Below are 19,659 nucleotides of genomic sequence, written 5' to 3' on the forward strand. Positions count from 1 at the left end.
GATGACTTGGCCATACTTTTGTGGGTCTAGTTCTGGGGTTTCTATTCTATTCCATTGGTCTATGTGTCTGTTTTTGTGCCAATACCATGCTGTGTTGATGATTACAGCTTTGTAGTAGAGGCTAAAGTCTGGGATTGTGATGCCTCCTGCTTTGGTCTTCTTCTTCAAAATTACTTTGGCTATTCGGGGCCTTTTGTGGTTCCATATGAATCTTAGGATTGCTTGTTCTAGCTTCGAGAAGAATGCTGGTGCAATTTTGATTGGGATTGCAGTGAATGTGTAGATAGCTTTGGGTAGGATTGACATTTAACAATATTTATTCTTCCAATCCATGAGCACGGAATGTCTTTCCATTTCTTTATATCTTCTTCAATTTCCTTCATAAGCTTTCTATAGTTTTCAGCATACAGATCTTTTACATCTTTGGTTAGGTTTATTCCTAGGTATTTTATGCTTCTTGGTGCAATTGTGAAAGGGATCAGTTTCTTTTTTTGTCTTTCTGTTGCTTCACTATTAGTGTATAAGAATGCAACTGATTTCTGTACATTGATTTTGTATCCTGCGACTTTGCTGAATTCATGTATCAGTTCTAGCAGACTTTTTGTGGAGTCTATCAGATTTTCCATGTATAATATCATGTCATCTGCAAAAAGTGAAAGCTTGACTTCATCTTTGCCAATTTTGATGCCTTTGATTTCCTTTTGTTGCCTAACTGCTGATGCTAGAACTTCCAACACTATGTTAAATAACAGTGGTGAGAGTGGACATCCCTGTCATGTTCCTGATCTCAGGGAAAAAGCTCTCAGTTTTTCCCCATTGAGGATGATGTTAGCTGTGGGCTTTTCATAAATGGCTTTTATGATGTTGAAGTATGTTCCTTCTATCCCGACTTTCTCGAGGGTTTTTATCCAGAAAGGATGTTGAATTTTGTCAAATGCTTTTTCTGCATCGATTGACAGGATCATATGGTTCTTATCTTTGCTTTTATTAATGTGATGTATCACATTGATTGATTTGCGAATGTTGAACCAGCCCTGCAGCCCAGGAATGAATACCACTTGATCATGGTGAATAATTCTTTTCATATGCTGTTGAATTGGATTTGTTAGTATTTTATTGAGAATTTTTGCATCCATATTCATCAGGGATATTGGCCTGTAGTTCTCTTTTTTTACTGGGTCTCTTTCTGGTTTGGAAATCAAAGTAATTCTGGCTTCATAGAATGAGTCTGGAAGGTTTCCTTCCCTTTCTATTTTTTGGAATAGCTTGAGAAGGATGTGTATTATTTCTGCTTTGAATGATTTGTTGGGAGATTTTTGAAAACTGATTCCATTTATTCACTGATTATGGGTCTGTTCAAGATTTCTATTTCTTTCTGTTTGAGGTGTTTGGGAATTTGTCCATTTCTTCCAGGTTGTCCAGTTTGTTGGCATATAATTTTCATAGTATTCCCAGATAATTGCTTGTATTTCTGAGGGATTGGTTGTAATAATTCCATTTTCATTCAGGATTTTATCTATTTGAGTCTTCTCCCTTTTCTTTTTGAGAAGCCTAGCTAGAGCTTCATCAATTTTGTTTATTTTTTTTCAAAAAAACAACTCTTGGTTTCATTGATCTGCTCTACAGTTTTTTTGGATTCTATATTGCGTATTTCTGCTCTGATTTTTATTATTTCTCTTCTTCTGCTGGGTTTTGGGTGTCTTTGCTGTTCTGCTTCTATTTCCTTTAGGTGTGCTGTTAGATTTTGTCTTTGGGATTTTTCTTGTTTCTTGAGATAGGCCTGGATTGCAATGTATTTTCCTCTCAGGACTGCCTTTGCAGCATCCCAGAGCATTTGGATTGTTGTATTTTTGTTTTCATTTGTTTCCATATATTTCTCAATTTCTTCTCTAATTGCCTGGTTGACCCACTCATTCTTTGGTAGGGTGTTCTTTAACCTCCATGCTTTTGGAGGTTTTCCAGACTTTTTCCTGTGGTTGATTTCAAGCTTCATAGCATTGTGGTCCGAAAGTATGCATGGTATGATCTCAATTCCTTTATACTTACTAAGGGCTGTTTTGTGACCCAGTATGTGATCAATCTTGGAGAATGTTCCATGTGCACTCAAGAAGAAAGTATATTCTGTTGTTTTGGAATGCAGAGTTCTAAATATATCTGTCAAGTCCATCTGATCCAATGTAGCATTCAGGGCCCTTGTTTCTTTATTGACCATGTGTCTAGATGATCTATCTATTGTTGTAAGTGGAGTATTAAAGTCCCCTGCAATTACCACATTCTTATTAATAAGGTTGCTTATGTTTGTGATTAATTGTTTTATATATTTGGGGGCTTCCATATTTGGTGCATAGACATTTATAATTGTTAGCTCTTCCTGATGGATAGACCCTGTAATTATTATATAATGCCCTTCTTCATCTCTTGTTACAGCCTTTAATTTAAAGTCTAGCTTGTCTGATATAAATATGGCTACTCCAGCTTTCTTTTGACTTCCAGTAGCATGATGGATAGTTCTCCATCCCCTCACTTTCAATCTAAAGGTGTCCTCAGGTCTAAAATGAGTCTCTTGTAGACAGTAAATAGATGGGTCTTATTTTTTTTATCCATTCTGATACGCTATGTCTTTTGGTTGGAGCATTTAGTCCATTTACATTCAGTGTTATTATAGAAAGATATGGGTTTAGAGTCACCGTGATGTCTGTAGGTTTCATGCTTGTAGTGATGTCTCTGGTACTTTTCTCACAGGATCCCCCTTAGGATCTCTTGTAGGGCTGGTTTAGTGGTGACAAGTTCCTTCATTTTTTGTTTGTTTGGGAAGACCTTTATCTCTCCTATTCTAAATGACAGACTTGCTGGATAAAGGATTCTTGGCTGCATATTTTTTCTGTTTATTACATTAAAGATTTCCTGCCATTCTTTTCTGGCCTGCCAAGTTTCAGTAGATAGATCTGTCATTAATCTTATTGGTCTCCCTTTATAAGTTAGAGCATGTTTATCCCTTGCTGCTTTCAGAATTTTCTCTTTATGCTTGTATTTTGCCAGTTTCACTATGATATGTCATGCAAAAGATCGATTCAAGTTACGTCTGAAGGGAGTTCTCTGTGCCTCTTGGATTTCCATACTTTTTCCTTCCCCAGATCAGGGAAGTTCTCAGCTATGATTTCTTCAAGTACACCTTCAACACCTTTCCCTCTCTCTTCCTCCTCTGGAATCCCAATTATGCGTATATTACCTTTAATTGTGTCACTTAGTTCTCTAATTCTCCCCTCATACTCCTGGATTCTTTTTTATCTCTCTTTTTCTCAGCTTCCTCTTTTTCCATAATTTTGTCTTCTAATTCTCCTATTCTCTCCTCTGCCTCTTCAATCAAAGCTGTGGTCACCTCCCTTTTATTTTGCAGCTCATTTATAGCATTTTTTAGAAACTCCTGAGTGTTTCTTAGTCCCTTGATCTCTGTAGTAATAGATTCTCTGCTGTCCTCTATACTTTTTTCAAGTCCAGCGATTAATTTTATGACTATTATTTTAAATTCATTTTATGTTACATTGCTTAAATCGTTTTTGATCAGGTCGTTAGCAGTCACTACTTCCTGGAGTTTCATTTGAGGAGAATTCTTCCATTTCGTCATTTTGCATAGTCCCTGGAGTGGCTCGGAACTGCAGAGCTCTTCCCCTGTGCTGTCTGAAGTAACTTGCGTTGGTGGGCAGGGCCGAAGTCCGACCTGATGTCTGCCCCCAGCCCACCGCTGGGGCCACAGTCAGGTTGGTGTGTACCTTATCTTCCTCTTTCCCAGAGGCAGGACTCACTGTGGAGCAGTGTGGCCCCTGTCTGGGCTACTTGCACACTGCCAGGCTTGTGGTGCTGCTTTGATGGGATCTGGTGTATTAGCCAGGGTGGATCCGCAAGGTGCACAGGGGCAGGAAGGGCAGACTCAGCTCGCTTTGCCTTCGGTGGTCTGCTTTGGGAAGGGCCCTATGGCACCAGGAGGGAGGCAGACCCATCAGAGGGATGGATCCACAGCAGCACAGCATTGGGTGTTTGTGCAGTGCAAGCAAGTTCCTTGATGGGAACTGGTTCCCTTAGGGATTTCGGCTGGGGATGGGTGAGGGAGATGGCTCTGGCCAGCACCTTTGTTCCCCGCCAAGCCGAGCTCTGTCCTCTGGGGCTCAACAACTCTCCCTCCTGTTGTCCTCTAGCCCTCCCGCTCTAGAGGCAGAGCTGTTGACTTACAACATTCCAGATGTTAAGTCCCACTGGCTGTCAGAACACACTCCATCTGGCCCCTCTGCTTTTGCAAGCCAGACTCAGGGGCTCTGCTTTGCCAGGTGGGCTGGCTGCCCCTCCACTGCCCATCTCCTTCCCGCCAGTCTGTGTAGCACACACTGCCTCTCTGCCCTTCCTACCCTCTTCTGTGGGCCTCTCGTCTATGCTTGGCTCCATTCTGCTAGGCTTCTAGTGGTATTCTGGGTTATTTAGGCAGATGTTGGTGGAATCTATGTGGTCAGCAGGACATGGTGAGCCCAGCATCCACCTATACCACCATCTTCACCCCTATTTTACATAAATTTTAGAATCCTGACTGAAAACTATATTTTCCAGTGTTTTCTTCTAAAAATCCTATTGTTTTTTAACCTTTTATTTTCAGGCCAATGAGTCAATCCAAATTAATTTTTGTGTTGGGTGTAAGGTAGGCAAGATGCATTTTTATTGTATTGCACTGAATCTATAGATCAATTTTTGAGGCAAAGTAGATTGACATCTTAGCAGCATTGAATTGTCCAATATATTTAAGAGTATACAGTTCCATTTCGTTAAGTCTTTAATTTTTTTCTCAGTAATGTTTTAATTTTTAGTTAGATTTATTCGTAGGCAATTTCATATTATTGATACTGTTATAAAAATTATTTTTTATTTTAAGTTACCTCTTAAACGTTGTTTTTTAATCATTTTCTAGTAGTGTAGAAATGAAATTGGCATGTTATTTTGACCTTTATATTAGAAGGCTTGCTAAAATCAAAATCATTTGTAGATTATTTCGGTGTTCTATGTAAACAATCTGAAAATAGTAGATATTTGCCATTTTAATCTTTGCTATTCTTGGCTTTTATTTCTCTTCCTTGTCTTTTAACACAGTATACAACCTCCAGCATGGTATTGAATAAGGGTGGTGGAATGTATGTCTTTGTCTTGCTCCTCACTTCAAGAAGAAACATCCAAAATTTATCATTATTTATACCACAAACTGTAATTTTCTTCATATATACCCTTAATGATATTTTAAGCTTTCTATTTCTAGTTGCTATGGACTGAATGTTTGCGTTCCACAAGAAGCTGTTTGTTGAAATCCTAATGCCCAATGTGATGGTGTTAGCAAATGGGAAATTTAGAGTGTTCAGATTGTGAGAATGGGGTCCTTATGAATGGGATTAGTGTTATTATGAATGAGACCCCAGAGAGTTACCTAACACCTTCCACTATGTAAAGGCACAGTGAGAAATTGGTAGACAGCAACCCCCCAAAAAAGGGCATTACATCTTTCTGGCAGACTTGTAGCCTCCAGAACTATAGGAAATAAATTTATGTCCTTTGTAAATCACCCAGTCTGTGGTATTTTATCACAGAAGCCAAAGCAGACTAAGATATCCAAGTAGCTACAAATACACCTTTTTTTGGGTATTAAAATCATTCTCCGACAAAAGGAAGCAGAGTCCTTAGAGAAATAACCAATTCTAGAATTAACATAGAAAATATACAAGACAATCATAGAATATCTTATAGTGGCAGAAACTAAATAAGTAAGATAAAAAGAAGATCACAATGATGGTGGAATGTCAAAGTGATGCAGGAACCAACCAAAAAAGTTCCCTCTGGTCAAAGCTGGAAGAATTTGAGCAATATACATAGTACATATTGGATTATAACCCATAGTATAAAATAAGTGGGATTAGTGTTGTTATATAAGAAATTCTACAGTACTCCATAGCCCTCTCCACCATGTGAAGACACAGCAAAAAGCCAACAGATTGCAACCCAGAAAAGGATCTTCACCAGAACACAAACTGATAATCTCAAACTTCTGGCCTCCAGAACCGTGGGAAATAAATATTTGCTACATATAAATCAGTAATCTGTGGTATTTTGTTATAGCAGCCTGAATGCACTAAGACAGTAGTTTACTTAGGGATTTATTTAATAAACACTTGTTGATTTATGAAATTATATTTTCTTTATCTATTAGATAATTATTTGTATCTTCTTTATTCTGTAAATGTAACAGATAATCTAATTGATTTTTTAAAATGTATACTTGTTTATGTAGTATTTTCTTTTGATTGTTGCTCTGATGAAATTGATGCATCTTTTTCCCTCTGGCTGTTTTCAAGGATTTTTTCTTGTCTTTGATTTTCAGGAGTTTTACCATAATGTGATTTAGTGTTTGTTTTTGTTTGTTTGTTTGGTTTGTTTTGTTTTTAATCTTGCATGGGACTCAGAGTTTCTTGATTTGAAAATTAGTGGGAAAAAAATATCATTTACAATGAATTTGGAAGGCCAGGAGGGGGAGCCCTCTACACCCTACCACTAGTCCACAATTGCAAACCCGACAGGATGAGACTGAGCCTGCAAGTGGATATCACTTTACTCTCTCAGCAGAAGGAAAAAAGTTTTCCCTACCCTGACGACAGCCCAGCCAATGAGAAACTGTGACAACTCAGCCAATAAAAGGCCACCATATTTTGAGCTCTTAATTTACTCCAATGCTGATTTGTTTATATCAGCACTCCCAACTTCCCCTTTTCCTCTGTAAAGGAGCATCCCTGTTTCCCACCCCCACCCCCCACTTGCGTATGGTTTTGTCATAACTTGTCCCAGAATGTAATTCTCTGCTATTCCTGAATAAATCCCCCCCTTTTTTTTTTTCTGGTAAAATAACTAGCAGTTTTATTTTTAAAAATGCATAGGGATGCCTGGGTGGTTCGGTGGCTAAGCATCTGACTTTAGCTCAGGTCAGTCTCCTGGTTGACAGGTTCCAGCCCCTCCTGGGGCTCTGGGCTAACAGCTCAGAGACTGAAGCGCGCTTCATGGATTCTGTCTCCCTCTCTCTCTGTCCTTCCCCTGCTCTTACTGTGTCTCTCTCTTTGTCTCTCTCTCTCAAAAATAAATAAAACATGAAATTTTTTTCAATGCTTATTATTTATTTATTTTGAGAGAAAGAGTGACCATGTGCACAAGTGGGAGGAGAGGTAGAGAGAGCAGGAGTGAGAGAATCCCACGCAGGCTCCACTCAGAGCCTAGCATGGGGCTGGAGCTGAAATCAAGAGTTGAACCCTTAACCGTCTCCGCCACCCAGACATTCTCTAGCAGTTTTATTTTTAAGGTTAGCAATGACTTGATATATTTTATCTATTTTTAGAAAAGTAGTGGCCAGTAGTATTTCATTTATTGCATCTATTATCTCTTTTCTCTTCGTCTATGATTATAACTGTATTGGAGTTTTTTACCCTGCTCCATGTACCTCTGGAAGTTATTTCTGTATTTCTTATTCTTTACTTTCTTTGAATTTCCATCTAGACATTTTCTACTAACATGTCTATTGCTATTCTCATATGAGTTATTAATGTTAGTAATATTTTTCTTTGTAAGAATTTTCATTTGATGTTTATACAGTTCTCTGTAAAAATTATTCATTGTGCCCTCAGTTTTTGAATACGTTAATTACAAATACTTTAAAGACCATGTTTGATCATTCTAATGTATAACGTAATAACAAGTTAATCTGTTTCCATTATCTCGTTTCTTAGATTTAGTGATTTGGTTCTGTATCCTGATGTACCTTATAATTTTATATTAAGAACTTTAAATGGTGTTTGGAAATTTGTAGAGGCTCTGTGAAATATCATTTTACTCCATATAAAATTTAATGTTCTGTCAGACATATACACCAGGAGAAGGGCAAACCAATTCAACCAAAAGCAAGTAGTTTTGAGTCTGGGTTTCAGTCTGAGGACTGGCCTATTTATGTATTGTCTTTGTTTCTAGGAAATAATAGCATTTTAGAGGCTTCAACCCAAGTTTTAGCATGCTCAGCAAATATCCCTCATCCTTGGTGAACACTGAACTCGATTTTTTTCTCCCCAACACCATGAACTTTGCTCAGCAATGCCTAGCTAAACTTTACTTAGACAGTTAGGAATTGACCAGACTGAAAAAGCCACACAGAATGCAGAAATTCCTTGTTTGTGGTTTCTTTTCTTTGGGGTCTTGGCCCACTAAGATCTGACTGAAGAGATGACCCTGAGACAGCCTCAATGCCCAATGCTGAAAATCAACAAATGCCTCAAGAGGAAAACATGGAGGGGAATATCTAACTTCCATCATTATGTTTTCATTCTCCTCAAGATAATAGCTTGTCCTGGATTATCTCCCCAAGATAATCATCATGTCCTGGATAAGTTGGTTGCTCTACAGTGTCTTCAAACAGTTGGTGACTGTTATTGTGATTGTTTTTAAATAAATAGATAAATAAATAAATGAATAAATAAATAAATAAATAAATAAATAACAGCTTTCTTGGCAGGAAGCTTAGTCTGATGAAACCTACTTAATCATTGCTAAAATTAAAAGTCTGCTTCTGCCATTAACTCTGCATATGTTGTATGAGAGTTATTAAAAAAAGATTTTGATGAGACTAGAATGGAATAGCTACCACATATGTGGATTTGTTTCTGGATGCAGTTGCTTTTGGGGGAGAGGCTTAGTGCACATTTTCCATTTTATGAAGGAAATTTTAATTTAGGTGGGATGTTTTAGAAGAAATGTATGTATGGGTGTTGAACAGCCAAAGGAGTGGAATATTTGGACATTGTAATTTTTTTTAACTTCAAAATGTCTGGGAATTCTTCAAGTGGCAGAAATTCTTGCTGTTTAACTTCAGTGGGTGTCATTACAAGTAGCAAAAATGTCCAGATATGACCTCTATGCTATCTGCTGCTTGTGCCTGAATCATAATCCAACCAACAGATGTTTCTGTCCAATATTTTGGATCTGAAAGTAGTCATGCCAAGCAATGGCGACACTGGATTATTCAAGTGGATCACAGCTGCAGAGCCCATTATATAAAAGGGAAGAGTCCAGTGTCCTACAGCAGCTGGCTTTTTCTGTGGCATGATTTTGACTGTAGTTCTAGCTGATTCCTTTGGTGTATGCCCGTTTTCTTAAATTTACTGGAGATATCATCAATTCTATAAGCTATCCAAAATCCTGATAGAAATTCCCTAATATAAATAAATTTGGATTTTTTGTTTGTACACAGAAAGTACAGAGTATTAGTAGTGTCAGAGAAAAAGTGTAAAAGGCAAGTTGAAGTAGCATGTTCAATTTGAGGCAGAGAAATGACAATTAAATCTATGGTTTAGAAACATAGTATCTAGGGGCGCCTGGGTGGCTCAGTCGGTTGAGCGTCCTGACTTTGGCTCAGGTCATGATCTCACGGTTTGTGAGTTTGAGCCCCGCATTGGGCTCTGTGCTGACAGCTCGGAGCTCTGAGCCTGGAGCCTGCTTCAGATTCTGTGTCTCCCTCTCTCTCTGCCCCTCCCCAGCTCATGCTCTGTCTCTCTCTTTGTCAAAAATAAATAAACATTAAAAAAAATTTAGAACATAATATTTATTCTTACAAAAATATGTTTAAAAACTTGTTGGCTTGAGGCAATGAGAGAGCGTTAGTTGCCACTCTTGAGGATTTCTCTGTCTCATCTCTATCTCTATCTCTACTCTCTTATCACGACTGGCAATAATACAGTAAAATATTTTGATAATATCAAAATATAATGTCTTAGGAAACAGACTAAAAATGTAATTGATAGAAGATCAATCACTGGATGTAGGAAAAGAAAGGAATAATAGTCAATTATCTAATGAAACTCAAGAGGAGAAACTAGTTTGTGGCAAGAGATAATTTTGAAAAATTAGTTTCATGCATGTTGAATTTGAAATAACAAAGAACATCCAGGAAGACATGTTCAATTGACAAAACCAAGGCTATATCTCACATTTTCAACATATCCTATTCATCTATGTATCTATCCATCTATGTGTGTGTATGTATATGTATATATATGATATATATGTGTATATGTATCATATGGCAGCTACCTACCTATTGATCTATCATCATCATTTATTTTATAAGTTCCTTTTGTTTATATTGGATCTTGCCAAATAATACAAGATAATCTCCCCATCTCCAGATCCTCAATTTGATCACACTTAAAAATTCATATTTGCCATATAAAGTAACATTCACAGACTTCAGGGATTAGAATATGTATATCTTTGAGAGGGCCATTATTATTTAGCCTTATTTTTTGTTGTTTTGTATTCCTCTCATTTTGGTGGATACATCATAAGTAACTTTACTTCAGGGCATATGAGAGGTGGATTTTCTTAGTTTTAGTTTGTTTGTTTGTTTGTTTTAATACTCTCTTGACTGATATATTCTCTGGATCTAGAACACTATAGCCAAAATACCAAAATATTTTGCAATTTTTGACATTACTCAAAATTTTTAGCATCAAGTGCTTCCTTTGAACATTCTTAGAATTCAATCTGATTCCTGTTCGGCTATTGGTAATCTTGTTTTCTCTTTGGAATTATTTTTAATAATTTGGATATGCAAAAATCTTCCATGACATGGCAAAGTGCAATCTTTGTTGCATTTACCTTGCCAGATAGTCAGTTCTGGGAAATTTAATTTTTAGCTCTGGAAAATGTTATTTTATTTGTTTGGTAATTTATTTATCTCCATTGTCTCTTTTTCATGAACTTCTAATAGTTAAAAGTCATAATTTATGCATTGATTATTTAATTTTATTTTTATCATTTTCTTTTCTGTATTTTCCTCTGAGTTTTAATTGATTTTTTACTTCAGCAATTAGATTTTGAATTTCTGAAAGGCTTGTATTCTTCACTGATGACCTCTTTTTTCATAACATCATGTTATGACTGTGTCAAATATTTTTCTGAGTTTCTTTGAAGTTATTTACTTCTTTGTTTTTTTAATTTGAATTATTCTACTGAATTATGGAACATATTAAAATATTTCTGTTCCTTGGGATGTCAGTTGTTTGTTACCTCCTTGTTTTTTGTCTTTGTTTTTAGCCTGTTGATTTTCTTCATAAATATTTTGAGTCTTGGTTGCTACTTGTATTTAAAAATAAAGGAGTATGTTGATTAATTACTAGGAATCTTGGAGGTTCAGCTGCAGCCCTGCAGAAGTGGGAAGTGAGCTTTAGGGTGCTGTATGGAAGGAAAATGGTGGATTTCTTGCTCCCTAGCTCAAATGCATCCGAATTTTGAGGTATTCTTCTGGAGGTTCAAACTACCCATAACTCCTCAAATAACTCTATTTTTAACTAGAGAATAGCTGAGAAGTTTTGTTGTCATTATTCTTTTATCGGTGTATCATTTTTTCTGTGTTTTACCCAAGGGAAAGTCCAGAATGCTGATAACTGTGCAAGTTGAATATACAGAGAAGGTGAGGAAGAAAATAGTGAGGCAAATGTTCTAAGAGATGTTAAGCTACTCTGCATTTTCTGCCCCATTCTTCCTTTCATGCCTTTAGCCTGCCTTCACCAAGCCTATTCTGCATACCTTCTGAGATATGCCTTCCTGTTTTATATGGTTCATTAGTAGGTTCCCATGCTTTTTTTAAAAATGAGTTTATAACTAAAATATAACATTTATAAGTTTGTGGTATATGATGTGTTGATTTGATACAATTATAGATTGCAATATGATAATCACCATATCATTAGCTAACACCTCTATCAAGTCACATAATTATCATTTCTTTTCTTGTGTGTGGTGAGAACATTTAATACCTAGTCTTTTAGTAACTTTGAAGTATGTAACACAGTTTTGTCTATTATAATCACTATGCTCAGCATTAGTTGTCCAGAAGTTATTTATCTTCTAGTTACAACACCTTCCCATTACATGCCCACTCTTTTCCATTTCCCAGAAATTTCTTGAAAACTCACCAGTGTCCTCCCAATGATGATACCACCACCACTACCCTGACTGCTGTTCCTATCGTGGTCAGGTTTTTTCAACATTTAAACTTCTTTAGGGTAATTTATGTGGAAGTTGAGAGAAGAGGAAAGTAAACTTAGTCCTTTTGGAAAGGATTATCATTGTACTTAAACTGAGGATATGATTGCACATATTCAGGAATACCTTCAAATCATATTTTCACCAAAAAAAATCACTAGTGGGAAAGCAATATAATAATAAGAGAACTTAAAAATGAATAACAAGCCTTGACAAAGAGGAAATTTAAGGTTATCTATCCAGAACAAATCATTTATGAATTTGAACACCTGGAGCTAGTTTTATTAGGAACATATTGTCCTCCATTATGGCTTCACAGGTACGGAATACAGATAATTCCCTAGGATAAAGAGGGCAATAATATCTTAAAGAACATTTGGTACTACAAAACCTATTGTGCCCTACACAGTACATTTTAAGTACATAATTATTTGATGCATTTTACTTCAGAGCTCTGAGAAAAGTGAGGACCTCAAAACATTGTGTAATGGGAAATTATAAACCCAGATTTATAATATTTTTATAAAGTCATATCCCCTCGGAGAGGAGCATGTGTTATAGTTTTTAAAAGTTGACAAAGAAATGCAACCCAGAAACCAAAAGAAACAAACTACACACTACACCATAAATGAATCTCAATACCATCACCCTAAGTGAAAGAAGCCAAACACAGAATGTATGATTTTATTTCTACCATATAATATATATATATATATATATATATATATATATAATCAGTATTTTGAAGAAATGTCTGCATGTTCACTGCAGCTTTATTTATAATGGCCAAGACATAGATATAATCTAAGTGTCCATTGATGGATAAATGGGTAAGGTGAAACACACATACATACAATAGAATACAATTAAGCCATAAACAGAAGGAAATGCTGCCATTTACAGTAACTTAGATAAACCTTGAAAGCATTACATGAAGTGAAATAAATCAGGCAAAGACAAACAGTATACGGTATCACTTGTATGTAGAATAAAAAAAAAACTAATAGAAAGAAAAAATAGATTGGTGGATGCCAGGGGCTGGAAGGTGGAGGGAATAAGAGATGTTGATCAAATGACACAAACTTCCAGTTATGTTCTGGGGATATAATGGGAAGCATGATGACTATAGTTAACAATATTGTATTGAATACCTGAAAGTTGCAAAATGAACAAATTTTAAATGTTCTCACCATGGGGGGGGGATGCTAATAATGTGAGGTGATAAATGTGTTAACTAAACTTACTATGGTAATTATTTCACAATTATATATGTGTATCAAAATATCACATTTTACACCTTAAACTTGCACAGTGTCATATATGTCAAATATACCCACAATAAAGCTGGGGAGGTGTTGGAAGCAAATCTATTAGAACAAGAAGTGGATCTGTGGCTGCGTGGGGTTGAAAGGGAAACAACAGATTGAGGAAACTTTGAGGGATGATAGAAATATTTAAAACTGGATTGTGTTGATGGTTGTGTAGCTCCGTAAATGTACTAAAACTCATCTAACTATGTACACGTAAAATGGGAGAATTTCATGGTATTTACATTTTTCCTCAACAAAGCTGTTAGGAAAATTAATTCCTTATAATACATTAAGGAGATAGATAAAAAATTAGAATACTTAATCACTCCTTGGCCAATCTCCTCACTCTACAAATGAGACATCCCATCTCAGTACATTCATCCCACTGCAGATGAAGTGACTTGCCCATGATATCACTTCATGGGATGAAGTTTTAACTCTCTTTTCTAATATTATAGCCTGTGCTCAGCCCACCTCATATGCTGCTGTATAAAAATATAATAAACTTTTCTTCAATAAACTTATATATACATAAACAAACATTTTAATCTTATCTCTTTCCAGTATATGACAATAAATATTTAGTGTCTTCCTTGTGTAGTGTTTTAACATTAAAAGAAAAATAACAGTAGCAACAACAACACACTAGAATCAAGCAACTCTATCTACCCTTCAGACATCTTGTCCTAGAGTTCACACACATTAGGAATGAAATGTTGATTCATTATGGAAGAGCACAGAAGGATATTTTCAGGTAAAGTCAACATTGCCTCAGGGTTTTTGCAAACCAAATGTTTTAACAGAGGATTCAATTTCATTCTGGATTAAATGTGACAAACACAAGCTAAATGAAAGAAAGAGGCAAAGTCAAGGCCAACCATTCTTATTTAGTCATCTCCAAGTGAAGCTCAACAACTTAGAAAATTCAGAAAGTAAATATACTGAAGTGTTTTTGCAGAGTTTTTGAGATTGTAGACCTTATTAAACTTTAATAGCAGGCAGGAGGTTTTACCCCAGTAGTCATTTTATCTTCAATGACTCAGGAAGAACAAAAACTTAATTTTTTTTCTTTCCATGAAAAGTGTGTGTACTTTGGAATCAGAAGTTTTAGTTTAAGTCTTCAAGCTGGCTATGTAGACTTTAGACGGTCAGATGACTTCTCTGAGGCTCCAAGTTTCCTCATGCATGAAATGTAGGCACTCTAGAAAATCTAGTGCAAAAGTCTACTGTAAAATATAATGTGTAATATACAAAGAAAGTAAAGACAGGTTAATCTCTACAAAAAGTGTTCAAGTTTACAAAATTGCATGACTGATGAATGGATAAAGAAGATGTGGTCTTTCTATCATCTATCTATCATCTATCTATCTATCTATCTATCTAATATCAATCTATCTATCTACCTATCATCTATCACTCAGCCATGAAAAAGAATATCTTGTCATTTGCAACAATGTGGATGGAGCTAGACACTATTATGCTAAGTTAAGTCAGTCAGAGAAAGACAAATACCATATAATTTCAGCCATGTGTGGAATTTAAGAAACAGAAGAAATGAGTAAAAGGAAAAAGAAGAGAAAGAGTGGCAAACCAAGAAACAGACTCAACTATAGAGGACAAATTGTTGGTTACCAGAGGGGAGATGATGGGGGATGGGTTAAATAGGAGATGGGGATTAAGGAGTGTACTTATTGTGGTGAGCCCTGGGTGATGTATGGAAGTGTTAAATCACTATATTGCACAACTGAAACTAAGATTAACACTGTATGTTAACTAACTGTAATTTAAATAAAAACCAATTTAAAATTGCTGAAGCATCTGGACAGCAAAATATCATTGGAAATAGGGAGGTGGACCCACCTCCCAGAAAGAATAGAACCAGACAGAACTGAGATTGAGTGCATTAGCTGTGAGACACTGGGCACATTGGGTAATCTATCTTAGCTTCGTTACTTATGTCCAAAATAGAGTGAATAAACTTTACTTCAGAGTTAGTTTGGGAAATGCAGTAAAGGGTATATAACACCTGATCTGGATCATAATTAGAACTAAATAAATATTAGTTATTATTTTATTACTTTGGAACTTTATACTAACAAAAACCATTAGTTGAGAATGACTTAATCCACTGTGGGACTGAACTGATCTTTTAAGCAAACACACACACACTCACACCCCACATGTACACATATAAGCATAATGCATGTGTGTGTGTGGTGTGTGTATTTGTATACATATACATATTTAAAAACTACCAATAATACATTTTTGGGGGGCTAATGTTGTGTCAGGGACCCAAACAATCCTTAGGTTAAATGATTCACTATAAAGAAACATAACTAATAAAAGCTGTTATAATCATGATTCTAATTTATTACAAAGTAAAGTAAAAGTAAAAGGCACATAAAGAAGAATCCAGGGGGGACAAGGTATGAGCTTTTGGTTTTCCCTGTCAGTGGAATTGTATAACAACGCTTATTTCTCTTAGATTAATGCATAACAACACATATGTATTATTGTAACCCAGAAACACAACACAATCCCAAGACAGAGATTTTATTGGAGTTGGTCATGTAGGCATAAAATGTCCATGAGTCACTCAATCCCCTTCTACTCCAGAGGTCAAAACAGATACAATATGGCCTAATGTTTCCACCATAAATTACACTAGCATAACCTCTCTGGTATAGCCCAAGTCTTCAGGTATACAAAGACTCTTAGGCAGGATCTGACCAGTCCTTAGAGGTTACCTCCCAAGGGTAGGTTCAAGGGTCAGTTTCTTTGGAATGTAAAGGGATTGAACACCTCAAATCTACCATTAACCTTTACTGTACAGGTCGTCCCCCCATCCCTTGGTGTAGGGACTTAGCTCTCTTATAGAAAAAAAACATCGTATTTGTTTGAGCATCTACATATAGGATAGCATTTATATAAAATATACTCAAATAGTATCAACATGAATATGCTTAACGTTTGGAGAAGCTAGGGTGGTTTAGGGATAGATTTAAAGAAACAACTAATCCATCTGTATTAGTCTGGGCTTTCCAGAGAAATATAGCAAATAGGATTTATACACACACACACACACACACACACACACACACGTTTATTATAAGGAATTGATTCACACTATTATGGAGGCTGGCAAATTCTAAGTTCTGCAGGATGAGATGTCAAGCTGGAAACTTGAAGTCTGAAGACCAGCACGGTTGAACCCCAGGAAGAACCAATGGTTCAGTTCAAGTCTGAAGGCAGGAAAACAGCTGACACCAGATCAAAGACTACCTGGCAATAAAACTTCTCTTACTTAGGGTCAGCCTTTTTATTCCCCTGAGGCATTCAACTGACTGATGTGGGAGACCACATTATGGAGGATAGTCCATATCACTCAGTCTCCAAATCACTCAGTCTCCTGATTTATTTATTTATTTTTAATTTTTTAAATAAGTTTTAAAATGTTTATTTTTGAAAGAGAGAGTTCAAGTGTGGAAGGGGCAGAGAGAGAGAGTGACAGAGGATCCAAAGTACGCTCTGTGCTGACAGCAGTTAGCCCGATGCAGGGCTTGAACCCATGAACCACGAAATCATGACCTGAGCAATAGCCTGACATTTAACTGACAGAGCCACCCAGGTGCCCCTTATTTTTAATTTTTAAGTTCATTTTTTAAGAGAGAGAAGGAAAAAAAAAGAGTTCATGAGCAGGGGCAGAGGGGCAGAGGGAGAGAGAGAGAATCTTAAGCACACTAAGCCTGGAGCCTGACATGGGGCATGACACCACAACCCTGGGATCATGACCTGAGCCGAAATCAAGAGTCAGACTCTCAACCAACTGGGCCACCCAGGTTCCCAGTCTTCTTATTTAAATCTTATTCCCATACAAAACATCCTCACTGAAATCCCTAGAATATTTTTTTGGAAGCAATAAACTTTATAGGAAACTGAAAAAGGAGCAGAGTGAGAATTACTCATGAAAAATAAAAACACATAATTGTATCTTCAAGAGTTTTCATGAAACATTATGACCTATCAGATTAAGGTATTCACATTGTCTAACAAAAATGAACTGATCTAAGCAAGGGCAGCATGAAAATATTCTAATGCAGTACTGCCCAAGAGAACTTTCTGTGATGATGGAAATGTTGTATTATCTCTATGTTGTCTAATACAGAATCTGCCAGCCACATGGATACTAACAATGTGGGTAATGTGATTGAAGAACTGATTTTTTTTAATTTAAATACAAGTCAGTTAACATATAGTGTAATCATGGTTTCATGTATAGAATTCAGTGATTCATCACTTACATATACCACCCAGTGCTTATCCCAAGTGCCCTCCTTAATGCCCGTAACCCAGTTAGCCCATCCCCCCCACCCAGAACCCTGTCAGAAACCTTAAGTTTGGTCTCTATATATTAGTCCCTTATGGTTTGAGACTGAGGAACTGAATTTTTAATATAGTTTAAACAACCACATGTGGCTAGTGGCTACCAGTTGAACAGCACAGCTCTAATCTCTCATGGGTCAAAACAGTGGTTTATTTGTGAGACTTCTCTAATCATTGCTGAGGGGTGCAGAGGGTTGGGGATGGAAATAGAGGAAAGCCCTTAACAGATTTATTTAGCTACTTAGACAAGTTCTGAAACTCTCCACATCTTTCAGAGGCAGGGCATGAAGAAAAGACTCTGGGGGAGACCTGAGTACACCATTGAACTCCTGGCGAATACCAAGGCACATAGAAAGCCTAGGGTTTGACTCACTCAGATGGGAAGATGCTTATGGTCCACACACAGAATCTGAGCCTTGGGTCATCTGTGCATCATCTGATGGGGCTGGTGGGAAGGTGGGGGTGCTCATTTATGGACAGGGTTTCCAGGGCTAGAAAAGGATTTAGAGGTGGAGGGAGGACCTGAGGGCCCCTTCTGGCCAAATCCTAGGCCTTATACTCCTTTTGGTATTAGCCAGCACTTGAAGGGCTCAGATCTCCCCCAGAGTCCTTTCCTTGCATCCTGCCTATGCAGACTGGACAGGAATTTTCTTTTGAGGGATTAATGCCTTATTCTTGCTTTTGAACACTTTGCTGGGATCCAGCTTTGTTCACAAAGGAGTTGGTCCCTTCTGCAAGCAGGTTTGTGCTGTAGGTGATGGATTGATACATGTTGAACCATTTTTTTTGTCTTGTGGGCTAATTCCATAGCTGATGAAGTCCTACTGCCACTGCGGCAGACCCATGTGCATGATGAGCAGGAGATAGTAAGTGGTAAAGGTATCTGTAAGAAAATGCCAGTATAACACTCTGTCCAGGAACCAGATTTCAGTGTCACACTAACACTGCTTTCCCTCTTTGTAGACAAGGAAAACTTCCTATTCCCGTTGCAAGGATCCAGCTCAAATATCACACTTGGAGAATCAAAGTGAGTCTTCTCTGGCTGGTTCTCACTGGCTTCAAGACCGTCATCCTCCAGGTTTACCAGGGTTGGTGGATTAGGGAGTGAATACACAGAAAACTGGTTGAATTGAGTCAGTTTTGAGATTCTGTTAATTGCCATGATGCCCAGTAGAATGATATGCTCATCCAGTTTCACATTCCATGTCCTGTGGAAGCCAGTGGTCATCAGGTAAAAGTTCTTCACATCCTCAGGTAACACACAGTTATTTTTTATTCCCATGAAGAAATCATATGACATTCAGCAGGGTTTTTTTCTATGATAGTCACCCTCTGTCCCACCTGGGGAAGATTGTATTATGCAGGTGATTCCCAGGGTCAGCTTCTCCAGGTGGGCTTGCTACAGCCTGGGGGCACTGAATCCTCCACATTCTATGCATGGTGGGGGACACCAGAGACTGGGCCATCAAGTTCACTGCATTTCCAGAGAAGTAGTGCTCCATGCAGAAAGCCAGGAGGGCAGAGATTGGGTGCCTGGGATGCTCTGGGAATAGTAGTTCCCCAAAGCCTTCCCAAGGACTGGCCACCAATGGAGACCACTTCACAGAGGAAGGGGCGGGGTGGGGAACAACTCCTCCATCCAGACCCTCCCAGCCCACCTCTAGAATATATTTTTACAAGAGACTCTATTTATTTTAAAATATTTTTATTTGAATATAGTTAACACACAGTGTTCCATTAATTTCAGGTGAACAACAAACTGATTTGGTAAGTTTATACATCATACTATTACGCTATATTCACCATCTGTCTATGCTACCATATGTCCCAAAACATCTCTATTACATTATCATTATGCTGT

The 19,659-nt window shown here is 37.2% G+C and overlaps 1 pseudogene; it reads right to left on the bottom strand.

Annotated features, from left to right (window-relative positions):
- Positions 1-18,264: 18,264 nt before the first annotated feature.
- On the bottom strand, positions 18,265-19,220 carry LOC102956347 (annotated as a pseudogene).
- Between the last annotated feature and the right edge of the window lie 439 nt (positions 19,221-19,659).

This window comes from Panthera tigris, chromosome B3 (genome assembly GCF_018350195.1).
Source record: "Panthera tigris isolate Pti1 chromosome B3, P.tigris_Pti1_mat1.1, whole genome shotgun sequence".
Lineage (NCBI taxonomy): Eukaryota > Metazoa > Chordata > Mammalia > Carnivora > Felidae > Panthera > Panthera tigris.